We start from the raw sequence: 25,171 nt of genomic DNA, 5'->3' as shown, positions 1-25,171 counted from the left end.
CCACAAGATGGATGCTGCCACCAAGACACAAGTCTGCCCTCCTGCTGCTGGGAGTCCTCCCAGCACAGGAGGCAAGGACAAAGGGTTTCCTGCCAGGGGCGGTGCCAGCACCGTCCCAGACAGGATTTTGTGTATCCTAGGTAGGCAGGGCTTTAGAGGAAGGTGACTGCAAGTGGCACCCCGGTGCTCACTGTGCATAGGCCGGCTTGAACCAGTTCCAGGGGCACTCCAGCCCCTGATCTGGGGAAAGCCCGCCAAAGGACAGGGGTGTAACCACCCCCCTCCTAGTCCCACCCATAGGGCAGGACTTAGTCGCGTGCCAGCCCCCTTTTGCAGGATAAAGGTAGGAGCAGGCCCCCTTCCAAATCAGATCATCTTTGAATCCTGAAACTACTTTCTACAAGAAGGAACTCAAGACTCTTCTCAAGATTTCTCCCTTGTGACTAAGGAGTGGTCACCCTGCAGCAGCAGGCACCAACCAAGTATCGCGGTTTGTTGCCAGTCTCTCCTTCGGATCAAGACTGCTCCAGCACGACGAGAACCGGCTTCCCTGGCACCTCTGACCTCAACCTACATCATCAGCCCAGCTGTGATCCGTGGGTGCGACGAGACCTCGAGGGACCGGCCATCTTCAGAACTGCACGACGCTTGTCCAGCACGAGTCCCGAGTGACCCTCGACTGAGTGCTTTGGGGTAAGAGAAGCCCCGACCCTGAGCAGCTCCAGCACCGAAGTTCAGCCCCCCTGCATCCACGAGATCTGCGTGGGGCCCTTCTGCTCTTTGCTGCCCACCGCGTTGTCCAGGTCGCTTGCCCGTTGGCTAGTGGCCCTTTCACGACGCTCCACGACGACAACTACTGCTGGTCTGGTGGCTCCAGACTAGCCCTTGCTCCCCTCCAAAAGAGGAGCACCCTGGACCCTCCTGGTCCACTCAAGACGCCATTTTAGGTCCACCGCGTGGGCCTTGCATTTGCCAAGACTTGTTGCCCAATCCTGGGTCCAGCGACGTCAGCAGCAGATACCTTCGTGGGACAGCTCGCACCTCCATCCTGGTCGCCGACAACGCCTCCTGGTCCGAGAGACTGCAGAGCCCAGCAGCGCCCACTCACCTGGTCGAGGTGACTTCGTCCGGTGCCACTCTGGTGCCCACCTAAATCACTGGCAAGTGATTCAGAACTTGGTCCCCTCTGCTTTCAGGTCTTCTTCTTCCTTGATCCAGGCTTGGATCACCACGAACTCTCTTCACTGGCCGCCTGCCAGCAACTCTTTCTTCAGGCTCCTGGTTCTTCAACGAGGGTTTCCGACGTAACTTCAACCCTATGCAGCCGCAGCCCCTGGGCTAGGTAAACCAAGTACTTCGGTGCTTCAACATAGTCCAACACCCTAGGTGTTCGGATCCACTCCCGTTTTCGACCCACCTAGTCGGGTTCGCCTGAGAACAGTAACTTTGTGACTACTAGCCTCCATAGACTTTTTCCCGCCTTACGCGTGAGAGTTCCCACTCTGCACACGACGTCCACAGGCCTCCTGCAACTAATCTAAGTGTTTAGCATTGTAGGACTAGCGTTTCTAAAGTCTATGAGAATAGTTACTTACCTGCTAGTAGTTCGCATTCCACTTTTGTAGTATATGGTTTTTCGTGCCCCTCGGGCATTTGTGTAAATTGTGCAACTTAAAGTATTTTCGTAAGAGTTTTGTTATGTGCTTAGCTCCCTGACTCATAAAGAGTTCAGGGTAGTCTTGTTATAAATAAATATCTGTTTATTTTCAAAACAACTTGTGTGGTGTCCTTTCACTTGGTGTTCAAGGGGTAATGTGATGGTAAAACAGCTGGCTTAACACGCCCTCTAGAGTCTTAGCCTTAGACTGCTCGTATCCATGCTACTAGGATAGCTGGTCTATAAGGTTGACTTACAACCAATCAATAAGGGTTGTCTGGACTGATACATAGTGATCACTAGAATAGTGAGCACTGCATATCAGGCCAACTTCTCACAATAACGATATATCACAGGGAAATATTTAGGACAGTGCAGTATATTTTAGGAAAAAGTGCAACAGATTATAGTAGATCTTAAGTGCAACAAATTACAGAACAAGCTTGTGTGCAGGAGAAGGCACTAAACTATTTGGGCAAAGCGTTAAAAAAAATTACGGTGAAAAGTCTGTGCACATGAGAAGAAACTCAATTTTGTGACTCCTGGATTAGGGGAGTCTGAGGAGTAAAGACAGAACACTGATTTAACTCGTAAAGAGTTTACAGGATATTTTCATGAGATGGATGGTGTCGGTAAATGGCCCTGTTTTGGGGCAGACTCGTATACTTCCAAGCTTTCAACAAATCACGAAATTCTAATGTAAAACTTCCCAGATTCAAGTTGCTTTTCAGGAAGGGTGTGTAATTAATCTAACGTGTGACGTGGATAGAAAACAGTTTCATATCGGATTAGCCTTTAGTATAATGTGAGAATGTAATACATCTTAGAACTTAGCATGACTGAGTCCATACCAGCATAGACTCTCAGTTTCACCCTATTGAATTGGGTAGGGTAACTTAGTGCAAAACTTGATGTAGTCTGCCTGCTAATGATGTCCATTAGTTCAGACCTTTAGAGTCTTTCTTGAGGATCATAAAAGCAGCCAAGTACAGTCTATAAAACAGAGGTTTGGTGCCAGAATGGTCATCCAGATGCACTGTCCCAGTTTGCGCCACTGCACACCCTTCCTAGTGCAGCCGACGCAGTTGGGAACAGAGTGCCTGATTATGCTATAAAATAATTAGTGCAGATGTATACTCAAACAGTCCTTGCCTGCACTGAGGAGAATGCATTAGTGAAAGAAAAGACCAGTTTGAAACTGCTGCGCAGTGTCCGACAGCAGGAAACCAGCCTTTGTTTAAAGAGGGGGGGACTCCTGGCAGGATGATGGTGTTGGGAGGGAATGGCCCATAGGACCGCCTTTCCACCCTTCCAAGGGGTACCTTCGGTCAGTGCACCAGTTGACAACTTATTTGCCACAGAGTTGTAAAATGGTCAAGTAACAATGGCATAGGACACCCTCTTTCCATGAGGCCATGCCCCCATGCAAGCTAAGGAATGCCCCCTGGTCATTACACAGGCACAATATGTGCAGTGGTGAAATCTAAATCATGGAAGTGGCTTTATAAGCATCAGTGGCACCTACAATAAAATCAAAGTACCCTTGGGCGCAAGAAATGGGTGCAAATGCCCACAGCATCCTTGTGGTACTATCAGTAATACACCACAGGTGAGGAAAATACGATTAGTCAGCACACCTTTAAAATATAATACAGTAAATTCTAAACATCACGTTGGTAGCAGAGAATGATCCACATCCATCGGATAGTGGGGGAGAAAGGTACACCGAGAACCATACCTATAACCGAGGGGGCAGGGTCTCTCTAGTACCTCAATCCCGGAAACACCACCAGGGAGCTTCAACTGCTAGATGTTTTCAACGGGCAAGAAGTGACCATGCCGTGACCGCAGATTATGATCTAGCGTCTTTACTGCCACACAAAACAAGAAACACAACAAATTCAAAGTGGCTGAAACCATCCGAATTTCATTACCATAGAGATACAGATACTTGGTGGCCCTCGGTCTTTGGATTTGTGCTATTCCTTTACAACGACTTGCAACGCACCATTACCAAATGCACAACAGCAAACAGAGCAAAGCAATCCAGCATCTTCTATCACTTGCAGGATGGAATACAATTTAAGGAGATCCATAGAGATCTTATAATTGAGCATGAAACAGCACGATGTGCCACTATTCGTTTTTTTATTATGTACTTGGACCATTATGAGTCCTCTACATTAAAGTGCACTTACAGCGTTTATAAACAAAGTTTATCTGCTGGTAGTTACAGAGGAGTGTAGTGGAGCGCCGTGCTCACGCTACAGTACTAGGGACAAAGAGTCTGGGGGCCGTCGTATGAGTAGTCTCAATAACAAACAGTTCAGAAACAGGCGAAGAAGTGAGGGAAGTGCACAGGGCTGTTCGATATGCAGTTGGCGCTGCAGATGGCTTTTTCTAGTGCCAAGTGGTGTGGCACTAGAAAAAGCCATCAGTGTCGCCTACCTGACGCGGCATAGCTGATCAACCATTGAAAGAGGAGCCTTCCAGACTGGTTGCCACCGACAGGAGGCACGGGGGTCTCAAGAGCAAGTGACAGAGTGGAGGTGCCATATGCAATCTGCAGCCGAGCCACCGGCCCTTCAGAGGTGAGAGAGTCGGGAGCGGCCCTGAAGGATCGAGGCGACATCAAGGAAGACTTGAGGGAGATGGAGCTTGAGAACAGCACCCAGGAACAAGAATCGCTGAGTCCGATTTCACGTTGGATTGAGACTCTCCTGGTATTATGATGACAGGCAGGGAATAGTGTGACGAACCGAAGTGGGATAAAGAAGTGTGAGTCTATTATAGGCATTAGAGGCCAATTACTTTTGCTAATGTAATAAAGATCCACTAAAAGTTGCACAGTAATTAAAGTCCATCCGAAAGTATATTGACCTACAAGCAGGCATACATCGCGGCTCCTAAAAAGTAAAATCAGAAAGAGTAACTCTTGGAACCGAGAGGAGCACCCAGAGAAACTATTTTTTTTTATTTCAAAAGAATTTTATTGTTATAAAGCAGCAAATGAAGATACAAATTATAAGTAAAAGTGATACAATTGATAATAGGTAGGTAGCAATCAAAAGCTGACATTCAATAATGAAGCGTAGCAAATACATCTCAAGATAGAAGCAGTCTGCCAAAAGCAGAAAAATGAATCAATTAATAGGAATGAAATATATGAGGCAGAGTCCACCACCAAGAGTATCACTATCAGCTGGTATAATCAGGGGAAGAGAGGAAAGGAAAAAAGTAAGAAGAAAGAATGAGAAAGAAGAGGGAAAGAATGGAAAAAAGAGATAGAAGACAGAGAAAGAGGAGAAGAAAGAAAGAGAGAAGGATTTCCAACGAACACACCCAACAAACAAGACACCAGTCATCCAGACGTATCGAAGGGATATTGGTCAACCAACCCCTTGGATGACAACTCCATATAATTATCCAGAGCATTCCAAACCTCACTAGCAATAGGTGGAGAAAGGTGAGCAAGATCGACCGAGGTATGTGCACTTCGTAAAAATGAAACCCAAGCCCACCAAGTATGGTAAGAAACAGAGGAAAACGATTTCCATTCCATAAGAATCACTTTCACTGCAATAGTCAATAGGAGATCCAACAACTGAATTTCCATGGGTTCCAAAGGAAGATGGACTGGAGCAGCTAATGGACCTAATAAAATTCATGGAAAAGAGAGTGGGAACCTAATACCAAAGATGAGCATGAGGTGTTTGTTAAAGAGGTCCCAAAAGGATTGGAGGAGGGAGCATTCAAAAAACATATGCGGAAAGTCACCTGCTAATAAACCGCAGCTCCAACATAGGTTATCTTTGAGATTAAGGGAGTGTAAACGAACAGGAGTCCAATGAAGAAGGTTGACAGAGAAAAATTTAGATTGCATTAACGATGGGGCGATTTTATTGCGAAGAGAAAGTTTACCAATCATCTGCCAAGTGTCTGAAGAAATATGGTCAGTAAGACCATGCTCAAAATGGTGCAACCATTTTGTTTGAGCAACTGTCTGCGTAGGTAACGAGACAGTTAATAAAAATTTATAGATTTTAGAGGCGACATGACCAGATTTAGTCCATATGTGAAAAAGAGTAATTGTAGGAGAAGTTGGATGAAGACGCACCTTAGCAAGTGCAACTTTGATTTTGAGAAAAGTATAAAAATCTAAATTGGTTAAGGAATGTTGTTGAGCTAAGGAGGAAAAAGGTAATGGCTCATTATTAGAGCCATAAAGATGTTTAACAAACGAGATCCCTTAGCAGCCCAATAAGATATTAGAGAAGGATCAATATTAATTTTAATTTTAGAATTCCGCCAAATAGATGACCACCTAGATTTGTGAAGTGGAATCGCCACTTTCTTGTCCACCTTCCGAACCGCAGCAAGAGTATCCAGAATAATGGAAGGGGAAAAAGGGATGGACAAGGTAGACGCAGTGCAAAAGGAAGCAGTCGGTAATGGAGAAGCCAATTCCTGTTCTATTAACAACCAAGAAGGAACATGAACAGGGGGAGAAGAAAACCATAGAGCACCTTGAGACGCCAAGAAGGCAGTTTGGTACTTCTCCCAATCAGGAAGATTGCATCCTCCCATATCGTAAGGCTTCCGCAAGAATTTATAGGCAATTCTAGCCCGTTTATCATTCCATAAAAATTTAGAGGTCAGAACATCAATTTCATGAAAGAAGGAATCCGATAACTGTCTCCTCTATGCTCCCGGTAAAGTTAACAATAGGTGTAATCATCATTTTGAGGGTCTGAAGGCGACCCCACCAGGAGATGTGTTTCGGGGACCAAGTGTCCAAAAGACGGCGTACTTTAAGAATAGTCTGGGCTTCATTATAGGCAATTGTAGCATATAAGGTCGAGCAAAAATAGATACCCAAGTATTTCAATTGTTTAGACTGCCATTTAAAACCAGCAGAACCCATATGCGTAGAGCAACAGTAGGCATTTAAGGGGAACATCTCAGACTTGTCCTTATTTAAGGTGTACCCTGAAACCTTCGAAAAAAGAGAAATAGTATCCGAAATAGCAGGGATAGCCAAGGCAATATCATCTGAAAAAATAAGGACATCATCCGCGTACGCAGCAGTTTTAATACGATGAGGACCAAAAGAAAAACCTTTAATGTCTGGGTGTAGCTCAATTAATCGAAGAAGGGGGTCAATAGATAATAAGAACAAAAGTGGAGATAAGGGACAACCCTGTCTGGTGCCATGGCGAAGATTAAAAAAGGACGACGTAGCACCATTAACTCTTATGTTAGCTCTAGGTTGAGAGTATAGGGACATGACCATATTAATAAAGGAATCACCAAGATTATGTGCACACAATACAGCACGAAGAAAAGGCCAAGAGACCTTGTCAAAGGCCTTTTCAGCATCAAGAGCCAAGGCCGCGGCTGGGAGACCATCAGGCCCTGGAGCTTTGCCAGAACGAGTGGCTTTAATTGCGGCAATAATTTCTTCAGGAGTAATCGGACCATTTAAAAAATTGCTATCTTCCACGGATACCGACTGCACCGGGACAGATTTCAAGAATTCTTGACACTGCTCAAAAGAGGCCTGATTAGAAGGGGTATATAAATTATTGTAGAAATCACGAAAGACTTCAAGAATTTCCCCAGTCTGAAATTTTTTATAACCAAGGTGATCATTAATAGAAGAGATTTGAGAAGACTTAAAGGAAGAATCCTGAAATTTTAATGTAGCCGCGAGAATTTTTCCAGCCCGATTTTTTAACAACAGCCTTTTGGATTTCTGAGCCTGAACCCCAATGTGGGCTCTTTTGGTAACTATAGTGTTATATTTGTACTTTAATTGCTTGATTGACTGTAGGCAAGATGTATCCTTAGACTGTCGAAAGGTAGATTCCAATTGTTTTATTTCAATTGCCAGATCTGTAAGTTCTTTTTTAATAGCAGCATTCCTTCTTGACATACAGTTAATAACCTGGCCCCGGAAAGTACATTTAAACGAATCCCAGAGGACAATTGGGGAAGAGACTGAGCCTTCATTCTCAAGGAAGAAGGTTTCGAGTGCACTAGAGAACTCATTAATCTGGGCGTTATCATACAAAATTTCTGTATTTAATCTCCAGGAGCGAGCTCTTGATTTAGGGGCAAAGGACAACAACGTAAAAGTAACCGCGGCATGATCAGAAATCAGAATAGGATGAATAAGCGGAGAGGAGGAAGACGAAACAAGAGAGAAATGAACCAATAAATAATCAATACGAGAAAAGGTAGAATGAGGAGAAGAGGAGAAGAAAAGAAGGAAAAATCACTACCAGTGGGGTTGTGAAGACGCCATACATCCTGAAGCTGAGTTATGGAACACATTTTAAGCATTTGTTTATGGGATTTTGGAGGGCGAAATTGAAAAGCTGAATTCCTATCTAGAATGGGATCCATTGGTAAATTAAAATCCCCACCAACAATAAGATTCCCAGAATGAGGTGTATCATTTAATTTTTTGGTAACCGTTTTCCAAAAGGACGGATCATCTTTGTTAGGGGCGTAAATATTCATAACATAAAGATCCGCATTACCATCAGACAACTTAGTTAATAGCCAACGACCCTCATTATCATGATCAGAAGAGACTATGGATAAACCTGAATTTTTTTTAATTAAAGTAATGACTCCATTTCTTTTGCCACAAGCATCGGAACATACAACATCTGAAACCCATTCCTTCTTCAGGAATAGCGCCTCTCTGGTAGAGATCTTTGTTTCCTGAAAAAGGACTAGATCTGAAGAGAGAGACTTGCAATAATCTAAGATTTTTGACCTTTTCACTGGATGATTTAAGCCCTTAACATTAAGGGACAACACATTCAAGCCCGGCATAGACAGAAAATGAAAAAAATAGCATAATCCATAGATGGCAAACAAAAAACAATCAGCACGAATACAAGCATCCAGACATCAAACATTAACGTCGAAGAGGGAGAGTCCATGAGGGAAATCCAAGAGAAGACAAGAGAGGAGAAGAAAGAAGAGAGAGAAGAACCAGCAGGGAAGGTCTGAAAAAGACCAAATTCATACTAGGGGGAACGTGGGAAGGCGAGCAAGGGGACCGTCACGAGGAGTGATTACAATTGATATGAAAAAACCCAAAACAGTATATAACTGAGTACACGTAATGAGGAGATAGGAACAACTGCAATATGAACTACTATCATTAGAGAATTACAAAAACAATTCATTCCATAACTCTATAAAGGCAATACGCATATACCAAGTTAATTCACAAGTACTATATAAAGTAGCCAAAAAAGTGGAATAGGTGGAAGAGAGGGAGAAATCATGGGGAATACATGCAATAGCAAATCTCAGCTATAGTTATACCTTATCATGAAGAGAGAAAGACATCGAGAAAAACATCAGAAAAAGTAAACAAAGAGTAGATAAAATGAAGGCGAAGCAGGCAGCATAAAAACAGGAAAGAATAAACAGAAGAAAAACATATTTCTTAAGACTACAGGGTGTAGTATAAGGAAAAGAGATGAAATACAATAGAGCAAGGCATTAAAAAGGAGGACAATATATCAAACAATGAAATATCACCCTAGATAAATACAAGGAGCTATAATATAATGTGAATGAATATGAGAAAAGAAAAACGTAAGATAAGCAAACAGTGAACTGTCCTTAAATATAGAAAACTTGTTATAATAATTCGATACGAAAATGCATACTAAAAAGTGCAATATAAATAGAATAGCTTATTATAAAGTATAAAAGAAGTACACAGAATTGCAATGGCCTAGCACCGATATAGGAAGATATTAAATAGTTGAGAAGCAAAACAATCAATGAAACAGCAATGTAAATATATATGAAACCTAAATATACAATAAATGGTCAAAGGTACTTGTAAGCAATGAATTATCATGCATAAGTTAGATAAACCTCGTTATAATTAACTAAAGAGAACAGGAAGAAACATTAAAAGATAAGAAAGCCAATTATGATATTTAGAGAAACTGGTAATAAAATATAAAAGCGATTCAATAACCGAGACCTAATATAAAAAAGCATATAAACGTGGTAAAGCAATCCAAACACTAAAACAGTAACCAAGTAAGCATAAAAATAAATGCAATGTATAATAAGTGTAACATGGTGAGCGCAGCTAAACACAATGATAGAAAACATAAAATAATAAGCCTATGACCAACGCTTGTACCATAAGACAAAACAGTACCAGACAAGTTGAAGTCAAGATGACTAAAGACAAACAAGAAGAATAAGCACACACGACGGAATATCCAAGTACAAAACAAATGAGAAACTAGACTACTCAGACGAAATATGAATACACCTTGTACCAACAGAACCAAAAATAGATAGACGCAAAAATGCTAATCGGAAAAAGAACATACAGAAGCATACTGCTAGTAAAAAGCAGAACTAGGAAACAGATATGAGATATGTCCAATACAACAAAGAGGAATGAGAGACCGAAGACAACCAGAACAAACCAGAAGGAGGAAGGAAAAACACTACCAAAGCGAAAAGCCAAAAGCAATGAGAAGGAGAACCGACAAGAAAAGAAAAGGCATCACTACAATAATGAGAAAGAGATAACAATTAGAAAAAACCTAACAGGCCAGATGACAACAACATACAGACGGAAAAAAAGACCACACCGAATACCAGGAAAAAACATCATCGAAAAACTTGACTGACAACATCAGTCACAAAAGAAAGCCACAGACGCATCATCAACCACGGAGCACACAGGTCTAAGAAGATAAACTCAATAGACCCTGAAAACAGAGAAAAACAAGGAAGACAAAGAATCACATCAAGTGCCAGAAGCGCCAGGAACAGACGAAGCCTCCATTTGAAGATCCATCTGTAGTTCCATCTGATTGTCTAAAAAAAGAGGCCAAATCAGCAGGTTCATCGAAGATTCTGGAGCGACCTTTGAAGGTAATGCGAAATTTGGAAGGGCCAGAGAAGGAAAAAGGGATATTCAACTCTGATAGACGCTTCCTAAGATTCAGAAAACCTTTCCTCCTTATCACAGTGTCTCTGGCAAAGTCTTGAGAGATCGAAATACGGTGTCCTTCCCAAGAAACAACTTTAATCTTCCGCATATGAGCCAAAATTTGTTCCGTGTGCTGATGACGCAGCGGCTTAAAAATGACAGCCCTTCGTTGCGTAGCAGATTTAGAACGAAAAGTGGGGACACGATGTGCCCGTTCCAACTCAAAGTCTCTTTGAAAAGAAATTTGCAGAGTAGAAGGCAACCATTGGTATAAGAAGTCAATCATAGACTGAGCACCTTTCTCGGCTTCTTCAGGAAGGCCAAAAATGCGCAGGTTGGATCTACGGTTACGGTCCTCCTGTTCAGTTAGATCTCGCCGCAAAGCCGCCATTGAGCGCTCTAATTGTAAAAGAGATCTAGATTGCTTCTGCATATTATCCTCTGCGCCACTAATGCGTGTCTCCGTGGCAGAGACACGAATGGAGAGAGCTTTAAGATAATTTCTGATGGCTGATACCTCCACCTGTAATAAATCTGTATTAGTTTTGGTAGACTGCGCAATATCATGCACATCATTGAGACGAGTCAGAATAGCCTCCAGAGTGGAATTAGTATCTTTTTGAGAGGATTCAGGTGTAGGAGATATTTGTTTGAGTCTCTTAAGAGAAGCTTTCGACTCCTTAGTATCTTTAGCAGTCGGCGACAAGCCCATATTTGCCGCCATAAAGCTTCCGAAGCAAAGGTAAAAGAGACAACCACTGTAGAAAGTTGAGGAAAATCTCGAAGCCCAAGGACGTTGGTATACTCAGGAGGCAAGAATAAAAGAAAGGAAAGTAGCAAAAATATGCAAGCACACCTCCAACAGGTAACGCAAAGCAATAACTAGCGGTGGGATTACATGCAAAAAAAAAAAAAGTCTCATCACCTGAATGACAGGACCCTGCCAATATGAAGAATACACCGTCAAAAATTAAGAAACCAAAAAGCAGGGTATCAAAGATCAGGAAATATCAGCGGGAGGCACTGGAGACTCTCAGAGGAAAAGCAAAGCAGAATAAAATGCAAAAAGATTAAATTTTAAAGCCACACCGCATGGAAAACAGAAAAAGAAGCCTTTGTAAGCTGGTAGGGGTTAAAAATAGTCACCAGTACTGGTGTGCACTCCTTCCGGAGAAATTCGTAGACATGATACCTCCGTTCGTGAGGAGACTCAGAACTGCGTGTGGAGGCGACACAAAATGGCGGCCGTTGATAGAGAAACCGAGCGTCACCTTATATAGCAAAAATATTAGTCACCAGCAGCTCCAGGGCACAGGAAGGACGTTCACTCCGCACACGGCACCTTCCGAAACATGAGCCTCCGTTTCTGTGTGTGTGGGGTCACTGGAAGCGGAGATGAGCCTCCGACGGCCCTCGCTCGTCTCGGAGCTCAAGCGCAAACCACCATGTCAAAGCGGCGCGCAAGCCACGCCCCCCCACCCAGAGAAACTATTGACACCTTGTGCTTGGCTTTTTATTACGGGAAAGACAAACGTGGAAAAAACAAGGAGGAAGAAATAAAGGATGCAACAAAAGGTGAAACGAACTAGTGCACTTAACAAGGGGGAGAAAAAAATCGCAAGAGCTCAATGATGAGGAAGAAACAGAGTAAAGAGCACACAAACTAGAAGAGAAATGTTTTTCTCTGGAACCCCAAAGAGCCAGCATCACGCTTGGACACCACTGAGCCTACTGCCAAAAGTCAAGAATCGTGTCATCCTGAAACTGGACACGTTAGCAGTTTGTACAGTGAGGAGCTCTAGCCAGACTGCTGCGCACTGGCTATTTTTGGCACCAAACGTATTTTTTTCTTTTAAAACTTATTTATCAAGTTTTATTCATAGAACTTACATTCACAGAGGCAGCTGGAAGGAATGTGTTAGTACATGTCACATATACAGCTCAACATGGTCACAATCATTTAGTATAAAACCCACATATCCAGTCATCCCGTTAATATCAGTACAGTAGGGCATATATCAATCCATTATGGCGCTTCCGAGGAGGATACCAGATAGGTTGTGAACGGGCTCCAAATGTCTTTTGGGAGTGATGATGATGGTAATTCCTCAGCAAAAAAGTTAAAATTGCTCTTTGCGATATACCAGATCTCTAATCCAGCGTTCTAACTTATGGATACATTTCTACCCCCATTCATAGCCACTTTTTGCTTTGCGGGCAACAATGCTGCAGCCACAAAACGTCGATTTGAGGTGTGAATCGGTTTAATATGACCTAGAAAGCAGAGCTGTGGCATACGGGGGACCAACCTCGACACCTTAACTGTGAGGTCATCTATTACCTCAGTCCAGAAGTGGCTGACTGGGGGGATCACTAGGCCAGATGAAGAAAATTAGTCCGCTTTACTATGTATCTGGTGCAACTTGCTCCTACCCTAGGTTCCCCGCCAGAGGAAGCTTCAGGCAGTGACCATGTCCACCATGGCCCCCAAGTCCCTGGATGACGCAGTACTTGTCCCCAAGCTTCCCTGCTTGTTTCGAACCCTGACCCGCTGCCTGAGCGAACAATCTATCATCCATTTACCCGGCTCACGAGACCCTCTGTCCTCCGCCTGTCTCCAGCTGCCCAGCCGCTCTCTCACGACCTAGAGCGGGGCCGCCGAGTGGAGCGTGGCGAGGGGCTGCCTACAACTCCCGGCAGCCCTTGAGGTGTCCAGCGTCATCCCAGCGTTACAACCCAGCGCCAGGAGGAGCATAAAATCGACACTAGCCCCGTCTCGCGGGACGCCGGGCGAAGCCCGGGCCAAGGGCGGGCCCGTTTTAGCCCGTTCTAGACTGTTCCAGGCTGGGCTGGGCCATTCCCCTTGGCTTTTGTGCCCGGTAAAATACCCCTCGACCATCAGGTACACCTATTTGTTACTTGCTGTTCTAGCTAGAAGGTTTAACACAACCTATCAAGTAGAGTCCCAGGTCTACATACCATGACTCGGGGGAGTAGAAGTAAGACGGCCATGACCAATGCCCTGGTCACCGGCCCTATTGACCAATTTATCTCAAGAACTAATGAAGTTATCAATCAGAGCATATCCCTGCTTGAGCGAAGGGTGTCACAAGACCTTGCAATTGCCAGAAGGTCATCATTGGGCCCCCTAGCTTTAGCCCAATCTCCGCCAAAATCAACATCAGATATACCATTGCTAATACAACCATTGCAATTACAGCCGAGTGTCCTAGCGGAGATCCATTCAATCCCGAAATCAATTGATCTATCAGTCTCGAATCTCTCCCTAGACCCTGATTCTACAGGTAATCTTGAAAACACCCCAGACCTCCAGCTACTACAAACTCAAGACCCGGGTACAGGGAACCAGCACATGGGGGTGAAGGAGGGTGCTGTCCCCAAGCAGAGTAAAGACAAGAAAAAAGATAATTCAAGAAATCCCCAAGTTGCCACAACTAACAAAAATAGACCAAATGTCCAAACATCGCAGGATTTTTCAAACGATCCGACCATTCAATCTATTAACCTACTAGATCCATCTGCTAATTTACCGACCACGGCCAATGTGGGGGAGACTTGCAGCCTATGTAGCACAAACACCCAGCTTTTGGCAAGTTTTAGGGAAATCCTTAAGCAGCATCTTCAACCCCTCTCATGGGAGAGGTGTGGCGCCGCGGCCAGGGCGACTGACGCTGGAATCTGGGGATCAGGGTTCGATCCCCGGCTCCGGCGGCAGGTTAGCCCAGCACCATGTGACTCTGGGCAATAGCTTGCTTAATCTTCCCGACGGCCCCCAGCGCCTAGAGACCCTTACGGGTCATTGTGCGCTTTACAAATGTGGATTATTATTATTATTACTAGAACGCAGTATAATGATTATTGAAAAACAACTTGCAAAACTGGCCCAGAAACCATCTAACCATCACAGTGTGGGTCAATCGAACACAGGGGTGGGTAAGGAACCTTCTTCAAGTAAGTACTGGCGCTCAAGGGGGCCAAAAAGATTGTGAATCCAAGTTGTCTAAGGCGACAATACCTCAAACCAATCAATCAAAGCCTAAGAGGCCACAAACCCCCGCCCCCTTAATTCCTGGAAGTGGGATTACGGACAAGACTTTGAGCACCATTCTTACCCAGCCAGCACCCCCGCAACCCGTTCCATCTCAGCTTATCTCTGATAAGGGTCCCGCTCAGTCACTAAAGCAGAGACCTATTCCACCCTTAGTACCTTGGCACCCTACATCAAACGAACTAGGTGATGGGAAAAAGGGGTTCAGGCCTAGATGCCCGATCCATCTTCCACGAGAAGCGTCTACCTATACTGTCATTCTCACGGGGGTCCCGGAGCTCCCGGTAACTACAAAGGAACCATCTTGGTCTCTCCAAAATAAGGTCCTACAGTGGCTTAATATCAATAGGCCAACACAATCTGCACACACCAGCAGAATCTCTACCGTACGTAGAGCTTCGTGAATAGGGCCGGAACTCAAAAGTATACAGGGAGAATGTATTATAGTAAATTGCGAAGACCCAGCCACTGTTGACTATATCTGTTCATGGCCAGTTCTAGCCAAGAACGGGGGGATTGACGCTCATCTTCTTTCCTTCTTTTACCCCCCCCCCCGACACATAACAATCAGTATTTAATGGCTCCAAATTGGGACCAGCCATTAGAGAGCCCCTGGAACTATGAGGGTCTCTGCCTTACCTAGAGAAATAGCAGTAGGGAGTGGGAACCCCGGCCTTGGTATCCTAGTAGAGAACAGGCTCTTTTGGCGGGATGGCAAGGTATTCCAACTAGAAACAGATACGACTGCCTGGAAATGGTCGATTGACCATTAGCCACTCCATACAGTAGTAATCAGCTCCAGAGGGCCCTTAGCCCTCCTCCGATACCAGAGAGAGCTTTGGTGATTCCTTCTGAAAATACCAACTTTTTGCTCTCACTATCCACCTGTGCTCAATCCCCCCTATCCTCCCCTCCTCCCCATGCCCTTACAGGACATGTTGCGGAGGAATTTGTAATCCCCCCTGACCTGCTGTCTCCACTGACCGAGGGTCCGAAATTACCCTCCCCAATTGTGACACGGATTAGCTCTTTGCCAACGATTATAACCGATAACGCTAGCACAGCTACTTCACACGGCCAAGCATGTAATTCCCTCCCATCCAAAGAGATGACCCTATCTGTTTTATTCTGGAACATTGCTGGTCTTCGTTCTAAGATTGACCTACAATTATGGGCGGATACAATCAACGAGAACCACATAGTATGTTTCCAGGAGACTTGGTTAACTGTCCCTGTCCATTTGGTGGGTTATAAAACTTTTCTTATTCCGGCAATGCAGGGCTTGTTCGGAAGACCCAAGGGTGGTCTGGCAGTTTATGTAACAAACAACCTTTCCTCCACAATAATAACCAGCTTAAAAGAAGCGGTATGTTACCAAATTCTAAGAATCCACCTGAATAACAGCTCTGTCTACCTTTTGGTAAATTTATATAATAACCTTCTACCATCTGAGTGTGCGAGAATAGTAAATGAAATCACCACTTTTTTAATGTCACAGCTGAACAAGTCATCGTCTCTCCCTGTTTACATTATCTGGGGAGGCGAATTCAATATCCCATTATGCTCCAATTACAGAAATGGGAACTGCGGACTGCCAGATGAGACTGACAGCCCTCTGGCTCATTTCGCACACACCACTAACGGGAATTCCTTGAATGAGAGCCTTTTTACTTTAGAGATGGATTATGCAAACCAGTTGGTATATCCACAAGCTGACTTCTCCCCAACATTCCATGGCAGGGGTCTGTCAAGCACAATTGATTTTATTCTTTGCTCACAGAGCTTGAGGGGCCAAATAGCAAAATTTTCCACAGGATCCAATACTTGTAGTGACCATTTCCCTAATAGAATTTTAATACAATCAAAATCTGTTTCACTACATACAAATGTTAGGAGCCTGCTAACACAAGAATCGCTAAAAATGGATAAAGTGAACGGGTTCACAGTAAAGTGGGCCAAAATAGATCCTGACGTAGTAACCGAGAAAGTTTTTTAAAAAAGCCAACCTTTGTGTAAACGATTGTTTAAACCCCAGCTCATCGCCCCAAACAGTGTTGGACAGCTTCGGCAGGATTCTGGGAATTATAAAGGAGGAATTAACTCGTACGAATGTACGTAAACCATCGGCCGAGGGCTGGTTTAATTCTGGGTGTCGGAAAGCCCTCTCAAACCTTAAGGCAGCTCTCCGGATTACTCCGAGGAACATTCCGGAGATAACAAAATTAGGAAAACTCTATAAGGCCGCAAGGGTAAAACGCAGTAAAGATATTAAGGCGAACTTGTGGTCACAACTTCACGATAGCTGCCGAACAAGGGATAGTGGACTCTTTTGGCGAGTTGTAAAATCTCCCTTTCTGTCAGATTCATACTCAGTTCAACATCTTGATGTCGCAGTAACAGCAGAAGAGTGGGTCGCTCATTTCTCGAGAATCTTTGGCGGACGCCAAACAAACCCCGTAGAGGGGGGTTCTATCGCAGACACCACAGTGGTCCCAAAGATCTTCCCATTAAACATCCGTTTTGAGCATGGAGAGGTGGTCAGAGCTCTAAAAGCATCAAAATCAGGCAAGGCCCCCGGCCCAGATGGAGTGCCGGTGGACATTTTCACACACAACATCGAGCTCTGGTCTCCACTTCTGACCCAGGTTCTGGCCGCGGTAACAACAACAGGTCTTATTGACTCATGGTCTTCATCTATTCTCCTCCCCATCTTTAAAAAGGGCGATCGGAACGATCCGGTCTCCCTCCTGGATTCCCTGGGTAAGGTAGCGGGACGACTGCTGTTGGAACGTCTTCAGGAGTGGGCAGCAAGTAACAACATCATGACCGACCTTCATTATGGGTTCCAGGCGGGTCTTGGGACTGTGGAGCAGGCCCTTAATCTCGCCCTTCTGATCGGGAAGTACTTGGGCGCCAAAAGGGGTCACTTATTTCTTGTATACGTCGACCTCAGCGCAGCGTTCGACTGTGTACTGCACCCTAAACTCTGGGCCTTGCTCGGGGAAATGGGGGTCGATCCCGCTCTTATTGCATTCTTGCGCGAACTCTATTCGGACGCAACGGCAAGAGTCAGGTACGGGATCAATGGAGAACTTTCCTCCCCTTTCCTAATTACAAAAGGGGTTAGGCAGGGTTGTGTACTGGCTCCCTTCCTGTTCAACTTGTACACCAACGGTCTGGAGACAGCCATGGTAGAAGGGAGCCAGGATCTTCCACAAATTAAACATCGCCCTATACCAACGCTGCTATACGCGGACCACTGTCATTTTTGCCAGGACGCTGACCCAACTTCAAGTACAGCTCAACAAGTATTGCTCTTATATGGATTCTCTTGGCCTTAAGGTCAACATAAAAAAGACATTTGTAATGCACCTTGGCCCAAAAATAAAGAGTCCTAAATCCATCTTTGTTGAAAAAACTAAGCTTGAACGAACCCGCGTCTATCCCTACCTGGGCCTTTTGGTGGATGATTCTTTGAGCTGGCGACAGGCTGTGGCAAGCAAAAAGTTGCTCTTCCAGAGAGCTACGGCAGCCCTAGTTTCTTTCTCAAGGAAACTGGGGAAACCGGCTCCCCCAGAACTACTTACAATATATTACGCAAAGTGTCACAGTGTGGCAACGTATGCTGCAGGGGTTTGGGGCTACGGACCAATAAACCCACTTCAAACAGTAGAGAATGGGTTCGTCAAATATCTGTTGGCCTTACCACATAGTGCCCCAACCTATGCCTCGCTAGTCAAATTAGGCATGGACTTTATTACGGACACCATTCGTTGCCAACCTATGCTTTTGTGGCACCGCATATGGACTAAAGAGGAGTGCCACCTAACGCGTTCATTAATTTTGGATTGCACAGCCCTTGACAACTGGGAAAAAATACCCTGGCTAGTATATATAAGGAATTTCTGTCGGGACATGGACCGTAGCAGTTTTTTCCAGGATCCTCCCAGCATGGGTGACATCTCGAGGAGAGAACTAAAAAAGCTGTGTCTGTGCCATTTAAGAGCTCTTCGATGCTCGGTAGAACTGGTGAAACCCGCAAATTCTCAAATCGTTGCTGTTCAGACCTATCTGGGTATTCAACCTTATCTGACCTTCCATTTGAACAATTATGAAAAGTACCTTCTGACAAGGTTTCGTTTTAATTCTTTTTTCCGGCTTGTAACCTTTCCAAACTCCCAAGACTGGTCTTCTACAATCATTCCCTGTCCCTGTGATGATCTTTCCCCCCAATCAACAAAACATATCCTTTTCTTTTGCAAATGTTATTCTTTTCCTAGGAAGGTTTGGATCCTGCCCTTACTGAGATTAATAGGCCTAAGATCCTGTCGCCCAGCATATTTATCCCTGCAATCTCTTGAGTCAAGTTTTATAGCGAAGTACATAGCCAACTTTTTAAAAGCCTGCATTAAATATCGATGTAATTATGAGTAACTCATATTTTAGTTAACGCTTTCCAAGCAAATGTGTTTTTCTTTTTTTTGTATATAACATGATTGACTTGCTTCCAAAACGTTTTTTTACAAATGTATAATTTTAATGCCATTGTACTTTTTATGGTTGCAAAATAAGTGGCAATCGAATAAAAGTTTATGAAACGAAACTTGTACCCAAGCTTCCCCCGGAACTAACTTTGGCCTGCTATCGGGTATGTTGTCCAGTGGGGCAGTGGGACCCAAGGGGCCTGCCTCACGTATGAATCAGTGTGCCGAAGTTAGCGATTTGTCCCAGCCTCTCCTCATTAGCACTGTTTTGCCGCTGTCCCTTTGTGCTTGGCATCCCCTTACGCTTTGCGCTTGGCTTTCACCGTGATCGTGACATGCTGCGTGGTTCCCTGGGGGTCACCATGTTGGCCACAGACCCTTCATCTTCGTTGCTGCCATTCTCCGTGTCCGCTCCCCCTTGCCTCTGGTTGCACTCGACCGCTCGTGTCGTCCACCAACTCCTGGCCTGGAGCCAGTTGGCCCTATGCCTGAAGCCGTGGAGGGAGGCTTTAGCCTCTTCCTTGGCCCCCTCATGCCGGGTTGTGATGGGTCCGCCGCTTTGGCGGCAAGCCCTTCTTACCAGCCCTTGGGGAGGTACTGGCGCGGGCCCTGATCTTTTCTTCTTCTTCCCTGGTCCTTGTGCTCGTCCATCCATTGTTTGCCTTTTAGGGCCACCTGTAGTGTAGTTCCTATTATCCCAATAGGCTCTGCGCATTGGAATAATACCTTCAATAGTATAGACCTAGGACGGAGGTTAACTAGGTCTTCTACTGACGATATTAGACTTAAAGTTTTGGGTTTGCCAGCTAGCTCAGAGTTCACTAGAAACTTTCTCGAATAGGCAAGGAGGAGTTTAACCTCCCTGGATAGACAAGAAGGGATTTAGTTTCTGACAACCATAGAACATGACAACTTTGCTCTCCCCTAATCAAGAGTATCTCTAGAGTCGTGTGAAAACAAAAGACAACTTATTTTACTCAGTCAGTTCAGTGCATTCTTAGTTTCACCAGATTGTAGAGAAAAGGAAGAGACGGGCGTGTTCAATAAAAGATGTTATTTATTGATCAGTCTCTTTTCTCGTACAAGAGAAATGAATCGATATTATTGTAATACTTATGGTTAAGTAAAGTGCATACAATAAAAGCAGAAGTATAAAATAATACTGTAAAAGCATTGATATGGTTTCTAAGCCATATGATATTTAAGATTGATAAAATAGATACATACATATATACATTTGACTAATCATACTCAACTGGTGCTTCTAACCACACCTACCCCAGTGTACCTGACCTAAGCCTAATACGTGGGCGGGAGTAGATAAGTAGCAGTTTAAGTTAAGTTTGTTTTGCCAAGTGACTGACTCAAGAATTCTCTGCAAGGGGTTGTTCAGTTCTGTACCTGAGATCTAGAATGGTTGAGGGCTGGTATCTCTCGTCTCTGGTCTTGATATTCCAGCTGCCTGCGAGGGCTGCTTGGAAGCGCCGGAGCTGGATTTCTCGGCAGGAGAAAAGCAGCGTCTCGTTCTCAGCGCGTCAGGAAGGCGGGGCAGCGCCAGCGGGGTCCGCTCTGTGCTGGCCTCTTCGGCAAGTCTCGCTGCTCCGATCTCGTCACCACCGCGTGTGTTTGCTTAAGGCAATGTCGGTAATATTTATACCTGTAAGGTGCCGAGATTGACGTAAGGATGGACATAGATACGTCAATAAGGATGTCATACGAACTGGTCGTTAGCACATTCTTTACTGAAGTTCTCTGTGAAATCAAAACAATGGCCGTAGGGATTTTCCCAGGTTGTCATAGGTTTGATTTGTTTTGAGAACTCCGTATGCCTCATCAGGGGCTGGAGGAGTAGCGCTTGTCTAATTAGATGGCATGCGTTATGACCTAATCAGATAACACGTTTCTGTGCCGTGGTGTGGCTTAATCAGATAACGGTTTTTGCACCGTGGGTTGGCTGCTAGTTAATTATTAACCAGAACAGGGTCAGGAATAGGGGGATCGATACAGAACCTATAGGAATACATTACACACCAAGGCCCTGGCCCTCTCCAAGAGGACCTCCAGATCGTGATACAGTTCAGGCCCATCGACATTCTGGGGCCTGCGTAGCTCCTTCTGCTCCCTTTGCAGGCTCTCATTGCTTTCTACCGCCTCCCTGAAGCAGGCAGGCACTCTTTCCTCCCTCTTGTTGGCACTGTGCCCTCGCCCCATTTCCGCATTGGTTTGTTATGCATTCGGTGGCCCCGCATTCAAGTCCTCCCGATTCTCTCCTTTCATTAGGTCCTCTCTTAGGCAGCCACTCAGTTTACTGCTGCCGCAGAAGAATGGGCGCAGTCTCCTTTGCAAGCCCAAGCAGGGCGACAGTCACGCAGAGACCGATCGCATCCCCCGCTGTGCAGCCGGGCGCTCACCTGTGCTCCTCTCGCCCTCCGTGTATAGATCCAGGACTGGCTTGGTTGCTCCTAACGGACCTCAGAACGGCCTCTCCCGGTTGTGATGCGTCACTCTCACTGTGCTGGTTACGGTTCTGACCAGTTCTCCAGGTCCTCCGCCGGTTGTCGGATGGATCAACTGGGCTCACCACTTGCTCACTGTCGCTCCAGAGTTCCTGCTCCACCAGGCCCTGCACCAGCAAAATTCTGCTCGCTTTCCCAGGCTGGCTTCTCCGCTGGGCCGGCGACCCCTTCGGTCGTGTTGGTCGCGGACCCGGTTCCAGCCAGATTCGACCGGTTACTCAGTGGGCTTGCTCGTCCCTGCTGCGATGCACTTCGATATTCGCTGGGCAGGAGTCTCGCACACCGGGCTCGGCTTCTGACGGTTCTCCTCTTCAGACTGCGACACTGCGTATTCCAATGCGATAGGGGTTACTGTGCTCGAAAGGGCGAACCGTAGCCCCTTTTGAACCCCCAGCAGCTTTACTTCCTTGGCCCCGATTGGCCACCACTCCTCGTTTCTGGGGCACCCAATCTGGTGCGCCCCGACTTTGTGGGCTTGGTAGTTTGGTTCTCACCCCAGGGGTGTTTCTCTTACGGGCCCCTAATGGGCTTGCCTTTGCCTTCCCAAAGTGGCTAACTGGGGGGCATGACTAGGCCAGATGACGAAAATCGGGCCGCTTTGCTATGCATCTGGTGCAATTTGTATCTTCTTGTAGCCCATATCCGACCAACCTGGCAGGTGTGTAGGACATTTGCTAGAGATATTTGAAGTGTATGATGTGGACATTGCAGCTAGGAGTGAGCAGACGAGTGAGCGTGCAGCAGAAACCTACTTATCTGCAGTGAGAGGCATATCCAATATGGAATTCCACCTTTCCAGACCCTGTAGAATGTTTGTGTAACTTTCCTTCAGGGTTGCATTGTATAGCAAGGTGTTTACATGGTAAGCTGGTATTTGTATTTGTATGTGGTTTTATAGAGCGCGATTGCTGCCCGGGGGCGTCCAAGCGCTAAGGAACCAACAGATGTTTAGGCAGAGGCAGGGTACGTTGAGCAGGGAGATTACTGTGGGGAGTTAAAAAGAAATGTCTTGAGCTGTTTCCGGAATGAGGAGAGATTGGAGTTAGCTCTCAGATGAAGAGGAAGGGAGTTCCACAGCTTGGAAGCGTTATGGGCAAAGGTCCTACCGCCTGATCTGGCTCTTTTTATTCTGGGTGCGGTAGCCAAAAAGGTCTGGTTTGAGCGGAGGTTTCTGCTTGGATGGTAGTGGGAGACTAGGTCGCGGGTGATTATAGGGCCTGTGTCCCAGAAAGCCTGGTGAGCGATACACAGAGCTTTGAAGTGGATTCTATGGCGGACTGGCAGCCAGTGAAGACAGATTGCCGGCGTGGCAGCTGGAGCAGTGTTCGGGCTGCACAGTTCTGCACTGTTTGAAGTCTCCGCAGTGTATAGTCTGGTGCAGCGAGGTACAGGACGTTGTTGAAGTCCAGGCGGGACTGGATCAGACCCTGGATGGCCACCTGTTTAGCCTCCATGGGTAAAAGATGAAGAATTTTTTTAAGCATCCTAAGAAGGCCAAAGCAGGTGGCCGAAAGTTTAGTAGCTTGTATATCAAATGACAGGGATCTGTCCAGCCACACCCCAAGACTCCTGATGTTGTCCTTAGGTGCTGGGGGGGTGCCCAGACAGGGTGGCCACAGGGAATTGAGGGAGCTTGGGTCTGCGGGGCCCAGAAGCATCAGCTCCGTCTTGTCCCCGTTTAGCTTGAGTGATGAGGAGGACATCCATCGCTTTACCTCCTCAAGGCACTTGCTGAGTCCTCCGCTCATGGGCATGTTGGCCTCCTGCGCCAGTGAGACCACCAGCTGGGTGTCGTCCGCATAGGAAATTATCTTAACTCCATACGGACGAACAACCTTGGCCAGTGGCCTCATGTAAATGTTAAAAAGCGCAGGGCTTAAAGAGGAGCCTTGTGGGACCCCTCACCTTAATGGTCTGCTGGTGGACACAGATTCACCGTCGAATACCTGAAAGGATCTGCCTTTCAGGAAGGACTCGAACCATAGCCACGCCTTGTGCTTAACACCAACATTAGACAGACGGTTCAGCAGGATGTCATGGCTGACCGTGTCAAAGGCCGCGCTGAGGTCAAGGAGGATCACTGCCACTGATCCTCCTTGGTCCAGGATTTTTCTGGATTCCTCGGTGACCATGAGGAGGGCGGTCTCGGTTCCGTGCTTGGGTCGGAAGCCTGTCTGGGTGGGTCTAACAGTTGGTTGGATTCTAGGAAGGTGACCAGTTGGCCGTTAATATATTTCTCCAGGACTTTGCTCAGCCAGGGGAGTAAAGAGATTGGCTGATAATTGCTGAAGTCTGACGGGTCCAGGCTGGGTTTCTTCAGCAGGGCTTGAACCATGGCCCGTTTCCATCCAGGCGGGACCGTGCCGGAGGAGATAGAGGCATTCAAGAGGTCCATTATGATGGGCAGGGTGACCTGAGATGCCGACATTATAATGTCCGGTGGAGCTGGGTCATTGGGGGAGCCGGATTTGACTTTCCGGGCTACAGATTCCAGGGACACCAGATCTAGGAGGGGGAAGTGGTCTAGTATAGAAGGAGGCTGTGGGGGAGGGTGTGCCAGGACTGTGTTAGTCAAGGCTGGGACAGGGGTGGCCAAGGGGGGGAAGGAGGCTTAAATTTTGTCGACTTTTTGATGGAAAAAGTCTGCCACCTTGTTGCAGTGCTCTGAGGATTTGGTTTCAGGCAGGCTGGGTGGTAGTTTAATGAGATTTTTTACGATTTGGAAGATCTCCCTTGGTTTTGATTTGGCTAAAATGATTTTGTTAGAAAAATATGCAGCTTGAGTGGCTTTGATTTCTTCTTTGTACTCTTTAAGTAGCGTTCGGTATTGAGTTTTTTCCATTGGGGAGAAGTCCAGACGCCATTTCCTTTCAGCTTTCCTACATAGGCGTTTCTTTGCCCTAAGGGTCTCTGAGTACCAGGGTGCAGTTTTTTGGGAACGTTTCAAGGTGGTTTTCCTTTTGGGAAGAGAATAGTCAAGGGTTTGGGTGATCCAGTCTTCGTATGTCTGGTTAGCTAGACAGGGATCCTTGTTATAAAGGGGAGGGCTGCTAGCGAGTTTAGTCGTCCATTTATCAACTGGAAGACGGGACCAGGCTCTGGCTATTCGTACTGTGGGTTTGATGGTTGGGGGCTTGAATGTAGTCCAGGTGAAGGGGACTAGTAAGTGGTCAGTCCATGGAAGGGGGATTGGTGGACTTGATGCCAGATATACACAGTTGCTGAACACTGGGTCCAGGAAATGGCCCTTGACGTGAGTAGGAGACCTGACGATTTGGGTTAGCTGCAGCATAGCTTGGAGGGATCCAAGAGTGGCGGGCTCTGCAGGAAAGGACGGGTATAGCTTTTTCATAGCTCCCTGCTGACAAAAGTATGTTCAAGGAAGGAGAGGGGTTTGTGGTTGTCCAGAGGAAAACTATTGGAGTGATATAAAGGACCTGCCTGGGAACA

The 25,171-nt window shown here is 45.9% G+C and overlaps 1 protein-coding gene across 2 annotated transcripts in view; it reads right to left on the bottom strand.

Moving 5' to 3' along the window:
* RNASEH1 (ribonuclease H1) overlaps positions 1-25,171 on the bottom strand; it is a 797,310-nt gene that overhangs the window by 612,356 nt on the left and 159,783 nt on the right. The window lies entirely within an intron of this gene.

This window comes from Lissotriton helveticus, chromosome 6, assembly GCF_964261635.1.
Source record: "Lissotriton helveticus chromosome 6, aLisHel1.1, whole genome shotgun sequence".
Classification (NCBI taxonomy): Eukaryota; Metazoa; Chordata; class Amphibia; order Caudata; family Salamandridae; genus Lissotriton; species Lissotriton helveticus.
The sequence above is the reverse complement of the archived record's forward strand: the minus strand, read 5'-3'. Positions and strand labels throughout refer to the sequence as shown.